Here is a 9,869-nt window from a genome sequence, read left to right as displayed (position 1 = left end):
AACCACTATCAGCTGGGAATCTAGCATTCAGAATACCTAAATTTGTAGGGGACACCTGAATCAAACCAGCATAACAAACAAACAAGCATAATAATCCAAGTAAATTTCAAAAAAGATCAGTTAAAAGAATTCCAGGCTCAGTCACATTGTGCATGAACTAGAGAGAAGTTATACAGTTTTAAAAGGAATCAGATGAAAATGACTCATCACCTATGAAATATTGAATTGAGTGACAGTGTGCAGCAATGGCGTGGTGTTCCATGTTTAAAGAGATAGACTGTCAGTACAGACATACTTCACATGTTAAGCATGAGAAAAAGAAAACAAAACAAAACACTGGTGGCTGTCTTTGAGAAACTTACTTTAAATGCATTTGTATGGATAGTTTAAAAGAAAGTTTTCAACAGGTATAGTTTCCTGTACATTGTTGAGCCGGTCAAGATTTCACCATAGATGAGGTAGGGTGAAAATGTTCTCACACTTTCCAGAGTAGATAGTGGAAACTGATGGGATAAGGGAGGGGATATTATGTCCTTTAGCGATGAAGCCACTAGTGGATTGCCAATTCTCCAGTAAATATCCCGCCACCCATGATTATGAAATCAATAATTTAAATTAGTAGATTTAAAACTAACAAATAAGTGAGGCATGAAAGCAAGGTTAGAATGCAGGGGAAGAGAAGGATTTTGGTGGGAGGAAGAAGGAAGAAGGGAGAGGAATGGGAGAATAGAATCAAAAGGCATTAAATACATATATGAAAATGTCAAAAAATTTCTCAATAATCCAACTTAGATTGACTAATTGAAATTCAGTGCATAACATTAATCAATTAACAAGTTAGCATCTTAAAATTGCATATCCTTGTAGATACAAATACAATTTCTTTGACAATATTCAAAAAGAATACAGTATAGGGAAGAGGTGCAGATGAGTTGTGAAAAAAAAAAAAAAAAGTTTATGTCCAGACTATGGTGATGGTAGTTCCTGCTTTTAGTTTTCAAAACTCTAAAACTAATCCATTGCAATAGCAATCTCACTAAATTCAAAATATAATACAATCAAAAAATAAAGGCCATGAAAATGAAACTATAGACCTAGTGACCTAGGCATATAAACTAAATTATAAATTTATATTTTAACCTTTAAAGCTATAAACAAAAATTCTTACAATTAACATTTACTATTACAAATATTCTAATTTAATTTTAACTTAAAACAACTTAAACATTTGTATTCAGTTTTCTGAGAAGTTTAGTTCTATGATTATGGTCTGATCTTGTAACATTTGATTCCCTTAATCATTAAATGATTCCTTTATTTTAACACTGGAAACTAGCTTTTGGACAAACAATATTTCTGTTATTTATAATATGTCCAACTGGCAAGCCCTTTGATCAAAGTAACAACTAAATATTTTATAGTATAAAGAAAAAGACATAATGCAAAATGATGCATGAGCAACATGACAGTGCATATATTCATTTTATGACCCTATTTTAAGGATAGTAGACAAATCAATGCTGCAGGAGCAAAGCTACTTCAAATTCTCAATATTCCAGAGTTTCAAACTGAGCTCATGGGAGTGAGGGTCAGTGTATTTATTTATTTTCCCTCTATCACTCTGGAAATTAAAGAGAGCAATGAACACTAAGGGACACATTAATATATAGTAGTAAAACATTCTCTTCACACATTTTTTATCATTTAACAATTCCTCTAAAATGCCATTATTTGATTTGGGGTTTGTTATTGTGTGTTTAGTGTTACCTTTGATGTTGAGAAACCTAGCTTTAAACATATAGTAGTTTTCTGGGTGTGGTGGTATACACCTGTCATGCTAGTACTTGTGAGACTAAGGTAACAGAAACATGAGTTTCTAAAAAGACAGGGCTACAGAATGACTTTTAGGTCAGCCTGGGGTATAGAACAAAACCCACTTGAAAAAAAATTAGACAGAATAGAGCAAGGAAACAAACCACAAAACAGAAAGAAAACCCTTAGCTTTTTAAGCTCCAGTTTGGTTCTTTGGTTTTTCATTACTTGATATTCTGGGTTCTTTAAATCCTTATACTGCCTGTTTCTGTTTTCTTCCAATTATTGATGCTAATCCAAAAGGCACTATCTTCCTAGGCCTATTTTGTTTTATTTTCTTTTATTTTTGAAAGTTGTTCATGCTATGAATCCCAGGATCTAATTGAAACCAGAATCCTCCTGCTCTGAACTCCAGTGTGCTGTAAGTATAGACATTAGCTAACATATTTTGGGCCATTTAGTAAGACAACATATTAGTTATAAATCTAACTATCAGCAAGAGAAATGTTCAAAGGATATTTGAAGTTAGTTTACTAAAGAGAATAAAGATGGTGGAGCCTCTGGGAAATACAACCATGGGAAATGGTTACGACCTCCAGGCCTGAAAAATAAAGAAAAGGGACTGATGGGAAATGTCTCCGTTGGAAATATATATATATATATATATATATATATATATATATATATATATATATATATATGTATATATATATGTGTGTGTGTGTGTGTGTGTGTATTTACATACACACATACACACACACAAAAGAGAGACTTAAGGAATTCCCATTGACATCAGGAATAAGACAGGGGTGCCCACTCTCACTTCTGCTCTTCAACATAGTACTAGAAGTCCTAGCCCAAGCAATGAGACAGGAAAAATAAATAAAAAGGAATAAAAGAAATAAAAAGGATTCAAATTGGAAAGGAAGAAGTTAAATTAGCCCTATTCACAGGCAACAGGATTGTATACATAAGTGAACTAAGAACCTCCATCTCAAAACTCTTAAAGGTGATTGATTCCTTCAGCAAAGGGTCAGGACATAAAATCAAGGCACAAAACTCAGTACCCTTTCTATATCCAAAGGAAAAAAGATACAGAGAAAGAATTTAGCAATGTTGTCCCATTTTCAGTAGCAACAACAAAACCAAAAGGATGTGAAAGATTTATATAATGAAAACATAAATGCTCAAGAATGAAACTAAGGTGGACTTGAGAAAATGGAAAGACCTCCCATGCTCCTGGATATGCAGAGTTAACATTGTGAAAATGGCAATCGTACCAAAAGCAATATACAGCTTTAATGAAATACTAATAAAAATCCCAGTGTCTTTCTTCAGAGAGATAGAATAAAATGATCTCAAAATTCATATCTAATGGAAGAAGGTCTCAGATATCCAAGCATATCCTCAGCAAATAAAACACTTCTGGAGGCATCACCACACTTGATTTAAAACTATATTACAAAGACATAGTACCAAAAATTAGCATGGTACTCACATAAAAAACTGGATTGTAGATCAATGGAACAGAATAGAGGATCCAGATTTAGGTCAATTAACTTCAGTGATTTGATCTTAGGCACAGGCCCTAACAATGTAGACTGGAAAAAAATATAGCATCTTCAATAAATGGTGCTGGATAAACTAGATAACCATATACAGGAAAATGAAACTAGATCTACACATCTTGCCATGCACAAAAATCAAGTCTAACTGGATCAAAGACCTCAATATAAGACCAGAAATTCTGCTAGTACTAGAAGAAAAAATGGGATGAACTTTCCACAATACAGGAGTGGAAAAAGACTTCCTACACAAAACCCCTGTAGCTCAGGGATTTGAACAATCATTCAACTATTTGGATCTCAGGAAGCTGAAAAGTGTTCTCAGAGACGAACATGTAATAAGAAGAGCCCATAGACTACCCACAGAATGGGAGAACTTTTTTTTTTTTTTTTTTTTGCCAGCTATACAACTGACAGAGGCCTAATATCTAGACTCTACAAAGAACTCCAAAACCTAAACAATAATAAAATTAAAAAAAATCAAACAACCCACTCACAAAGTAGGGCAGAGAACTGAACAGGGAGTATTCAGAGGAAGAAATACAATTGGCAAACACACACTTAGGAAAAGGTTCAACATCCCTAACAATCAGGAACATGCAAATTAAAACAACTATGAGATTACACCTTACCCCAGCAAGGATAGCAACATAAAAAATCAAGTGAAAGGGATGGAGAGATGGCTTTTCAGTTAAGGCACTTGTCTGCAAAGCCAAAGGACCCAGGTTTGGGTCCCCAGGACCCACATAAGCCAGATGCCAAAGGTGGTACATGTGTCTGGAATTCATTTGCAGTGGCTAGATGTCCCTGGTATACCCATTATCTCTCTCTGTTTCCCTTAAAAAATATCAAATGAAAACAAATGTTGGCAAGGATGTGAAGAACTAGGAACCCTCATTCACCCACTGTTGATGGGTATGTAAGATGGTATAACCACTTTGAAAAACAATATGGAGGATCCTAAAAGAGGGTGACTATAGAGTTACCAAAAGACTCATTTATTCCCTTACTGGGCATTTACCCTAAAAGCTACAAGCCTCAATACAGAGATATTTGCTCAGCCATGTTTATAGCTACTCATTTCATAATGACTAAGAACTAGAATCAACCCAGGTGTCCATCCTTGGATGAATGTATTACCAAGATATGGTATACCTGCATGATGAAATTCTACACAGCAATAAGGAAAAAGGACATAGTGAATTTTTCAGAAAAATGGTCTAACTTGGAACAGATCATTCTCAGTGAACTCCCCCAACCACAGAAAAATAATCATCACATGGTCTCACTCATCTGTGGCTTCTAACCTGGATCAGCCCGAGATGATGACATACCTAATAGGCATCTCAAGGACTGGACAATAAGGAGAGTAGGGCTAGAGGAGAGGGTTAGGGTGGGGGGAAGAACACAAAACTGGCCCAAAATGGAAATGGTACCATAAAAACCTATGTCCTGAAAGACAGACTATAAGGTTGAACCCTTATAGTTGAACCTTAGAGAGAACACCTGAATCAAAGGGCCCTGGGGAGGGTAAGATGAAGCCTAACCTTATTTTTCTTCTGTTTCACTCTCTTTCTTTCTTCTGTCTTTTTGATATTCCCTTTTTTTTCTTCCTTCTTTTCCCTTGGCACTGGCCTGTAATTCCTATTACCAGAATGTGGTTAACCTCCACCATAAGCTGTTGATGAGGGAGACCAAAAAAGTTTCCCAAAAGAAGACAGAATTCTGTCAGAGAACTTGATTACCCACCAAAGGTAGGGTAAGACAATACTACCAAAGACACTATATGCTGTCTGTATGGAACATGGGGAGACCTGGCTGGAATCTGGAAGAGAGCCCAACCCAAGACAAGTAGCTTATCTAATGCCAGAAGGTGCTATAAGAGCTATTGGGGGAAATGGCCAACATCTGTCCAAGCAACTCAAGTCTGTACTACTCAGCAGCAAACAATCTGACATGATGCTTACCCAAGTGCAATAGTGGCACAAAGCCATGGTAGGTAACCAAATGCACTTGGATTGGCTAACAGATCCACTCAGTAGAAAGGAACCTATTGCTGGGACTGGGAAACAAGTCAGAATCATATCCAAATAACAAGTTCACTCTCCAATATCAAGCCAATCTTGGGCTGCAAGAGAGCCTATGCCTATTAAATTCTCTCTAAACCAACAATGGTTAGCCCATATAATCGGTGCTGACTTCACTGTCCACTGGAGGATCTGCTCCTCTTTTACAGACAGATGCAGAACCTGAGGAGAGATTCAGCCCATGGTAACTTACCAGATCCCCAGCTGAAACCATAGAGTAATTGGGGAAATGAGCAAGATTGCTGCTTTCTTGGTGAATCTGATATCAGCACAAGGGTGAAGGATATAGACACAGAAGACACTCAACTCCTACCAAATGAGAGATCCAGAGACATAGCGATTCCCAAGCGCCCATCACTTAAGTAGACCCCTAGAGTCTGTAAACCAAAATAAAACCTTTCCTCCCACAAGCTTCTCTTGGTTGGTTGGTCTGTGTTAACAATGCAAAGGTAACTGCAATAGTAAAATTGGTATTGAGAAGTGGGATACTTGATTCAATAAACCTGAATTTGGCTTTTAGCCTTTTGGAACTGATTTATAGGAGGCATGTGGAAAAATTTGAAACTTTGGACTAAGAGACACATTGACATGCTGGAAGTAGAGTTTCAGGGACCATTTATGGTCAGAGTTGAAAAACCTGAAGGCAATAGGATTTTAGAGACTGTGAGGTTTGGCTTATGAGGGTAAGAAAGAACTGGTCTAGAAGCAGTTTGTGTGAGAAGCTTACTGAATCTTCCTGTGTCCTGAGAACTTGTGCAGGGTGGTTTTGCACAGAAATGGACTGGTGCAAGAGCAGATGGATATAGCACAGAAAGAAATGAAAACTTTGGGCCAAAGCTGCTACATGCTCAGCTACAGTTGTTTGAGAGACTATAACCACTGAACAACTGAGATTGGGCTTGCTATACTGCAATGGGGCAGCAGTAAAATTGTTTGCTCTTTTGAAAGCAGGGAATCTGAATGCTGAAGGAACTTTTCTTTCTTTAAAGTCTGCCTTGCTCCCCCATGAGTCTATACACCCTCCTTGGTAGCCCACATGGTGCTATGAAGTAGAATAAATACAAGAAAGAGGGGTCTTTGGATATTTAGCACAGTTTTGGTTTAGAAAAATGACCATGGGCAATATAAAGCAGGGTTGTTTAAAGTCCTTCTGTGGAGACCTGCTGAATCCATGAAGATGAGTTGTGGGTTGCTATGAAGACCCAGTGGTGATTCCTGGAATAATGGATGGCTGTTAACAAAAGCTGCCAGCTTGACATGAATTGTTCTCCTGGCTGTAAATAGCCCAGCTGGAGGAGCAGAATTGTAACTTCAGATCTTGTCACTGGTTAGAGATGCCAGGCTTGGAGTTATGTAACTCAATTATTTGCCCTGCTTGCTTTAGATCATGATCTGGTTCAGTCTTTCATTATAGTATCTTTTGTAGTGTGAATACTTATTCTGTGCCATTATGTTTTTGTTGTTGTTTATCTGTTTGGTTTTTTTAGCTTACTAATCAGTTATGAGTCCTTGGACTATGGGGATGCTTGAGTAGTACTGTAATTAATAAAAACTAAAAACTATGTGGACTTTTAAAGTTGAACTGAATGCATTGCATTTAACATAATGAATGGGAGACTGGGGCAGAAAGTAATGGTTTGAGTCAGATATCCGTCATAAACTCATATGTTTTGAATGCTATTACCCCAGCTGGTCATAGTTGGGAATTCGAGCCTTGCTGGAGGAGATGTGTTACTGGGGATGGGCTTATTGGTGTTATAGCCAGCTTCCCTTTGAAAGTGGTTGTCATATTTTTCTGTTGCTATTGCCCAACTGATGTTGACCAGGAGGTAATGTCAGCCTCTGCTCATGCCAAATTTTCCATCTGCCATTATGGAGCTTCTCTTAGAGTCTGTAAGCTCAAATAAACCCTTTCCTCCCACAAACAGCTTTTGGTCAAAGGTTTTGTGTCAGAAATGTGAAGGTAACAACAAAAGTTAACTGCTATTGTTAGACTTAATTGTGAGGGAAACTCTGATTCTGCCTCCAGTGTCTCTGTACCTGTGTAATTTCTTTAGAAAATAACATTTACTGAATTCAATGAAGGAATTTTCCTCCTTAGGTTTATGGTACACCCTGTATCCTACAACACAGAGCATGTCAGTTGTTCTTGCTTGTCTGATCTGACCTTAGAATTACATCTTATGCCACAAAGCTTGGAACATGACAAGAAAAGACACCTGATACACACACACACACACACACACACACACACACACACACACACACACATATATGCATATGCATATGCATAGGACTGTGGATATACACACTTCTTGTAAAATGTGGACTTTAATCAAAGACAAAATAGTGTGATATTAATGGCATTCTGTAATCCCATAAATGATAAAAACAGCATAAGCACTAAGGAAGGAAAGGCAAACTCACATACCAATTATACACTGGTTTCCCCTCTGCTTCCTCCAGGATGGGAACCATGGTAACGATGGTCTCATCAGTCTCTCACCAGGTGGCAGGTTGCTTATCCCGTGAGGAAATACTGTCATTCAACTCTGAGTGGTAGCACCTTATGTGAACATGGGCAATCTTTGTTACTTTGTCAGCAAATATTTATTCTCATAACCACTCTCTCATCTGCTCTTTCCCTAAAAACTTCTCATTTTCTTTTATCTACACCCTTGATCATTGTAGAAACAGAAATGATTTCTAGCCCAAAACAAATCTAGGTATATGTTTTGAAAGCCCCCTGGCAGGATAACACAGTTTGTATTTCGACTTCTTTCTTTTCCATCTCTGTATACTTAGGATCCAGATATGTGTCTTCCTCAGGTTCCCAAGTAATATGACTTTATGAAATCTCAACAAATGTTTATTATATCTGAAGCACCATTTATATGAATAGCAAAATTACCTTCTCCTTCCATTTTGTAGAATGGAGGTATGACTGAACTGTCAGAAGAGGAAGTCAGTCACATTTTCACAGTAGATTTTACCGAGAATCTGCCCAACATTAATGCAATGCTTTTTTTCTCACCTGGATACATCTGCTGTATTCTATGTCATCAAGACAGTGGGTGAAGTATAGCAAAATTTGTATGTTTTTAGCTGATTAAAAATTGGCTGTAAAGATTCAGGCAGTCTGAGCTGTACACATTGATTTATGAATTCATCTGCACATTGAGAATGTGACATCTGTTGTATAAACCCCTAAGGGTTAGGAATCAGAACTTCTCAGGTGAACAACACTCATGCATAACTATCACCTGGGGAATGTTGCTAAGTCAAAAGTTTACCAAATCATATTTACAGAGGTAAAGTTTTGCTTTTCTTTTCAGCCAGTTATCACTTTCTGGTGATGAAATTAAAGTGCTACTCACAGTAAACACTGAATACTACATGATATAGTGAAACTGAATGAGGACCAGAAAGGAAATCACGAATCAGTCTTTTACACTGCTGTCATGAATGTAAACATATAATCTTAATAATTGTCATTCTTAGAAGTTGAGTGGTCTTGTTAGATTTTTCAAAGCTATAAAATCTAGATGACAGAAAATCAAAACTCTCCTGGGAGTTCTGAAACCTGGCATTTTGTTCTGTCAGCAGAGAAAGAAGATGTACTTCTTGTTCGACTATAGGCATAGATTAGATATTTTGCAATCTAAGCAGCTTCTAATGTTAGTTTTTGGCAGTCATTTAATGTTTTATGAGGCTTTGTCTCTCGTTAAAAGCAGTAAAATGTTAATTTAGTCTTTGATAGGACATATTTGAATTATAACTCAGAACATTTTGGGTATGCTAATCCTGAAATAAAGTGGCTATGATTAATAAATGAATCAATAAAAAACTAATAGATTTCTAAATGACAAAGTGACCAAAGATGCCAGAATTGTACTGTAGTACAATTAAGTGTTAAATACAATGAGAATCAGAGAATCAGAAGTGAGGCATCTGATGGTCATCACTTGCAAGCTGTACTTTAGGCTTTTTTTCGGGGCTTTGCAGCTTGTACACAGATTTAAACTCTGATGAATATTTTGAAACATGCCTTTCCAATATTCTGACTTTTATTATAGGTAATATTTAAAATAACATTATGACAATATCAAATGTTTTCTTTAGTGATTTCTGGTAAGTACATCTTGCTTATTTAAAAATAGATTGTTCCACACTGATTTCCACAATGGCTGGACCACTTGCATTCCCAACAGCAGTGTAGAAGGGTTCCTCTTTTTCCACATCTCTGCCAGCATATATGGTCATTTGTTTTCATGATGGTAGCCAATCTTACAGGAGTGAGATGGAATCTCAATGTAGTTTTAATCTGCATTTCCTTGATGACTAGGGATGTAGAACATTTTTTAGATGCTTATATGCCATCCATTTTTCTTCTTTTGAGAACTCT

This window comes from Jaculus jaculus, chromosome 9 (genome assembly GCF_020740685.1).
Source record: "Jaculus jaculus isolate mJacJac1 chromosome 9, mJacJac1.mat.Y.cur, whole genome shotgun sequence".
Lineage (NCBI taxonomy): Eukaryota > Metazoa > Chordata > Mammalia > Rodentia > Dipodidae > Jaculus > Jaculus jaculus.
Note: the sequence above shows the minus strand (reverse complement) of the source record.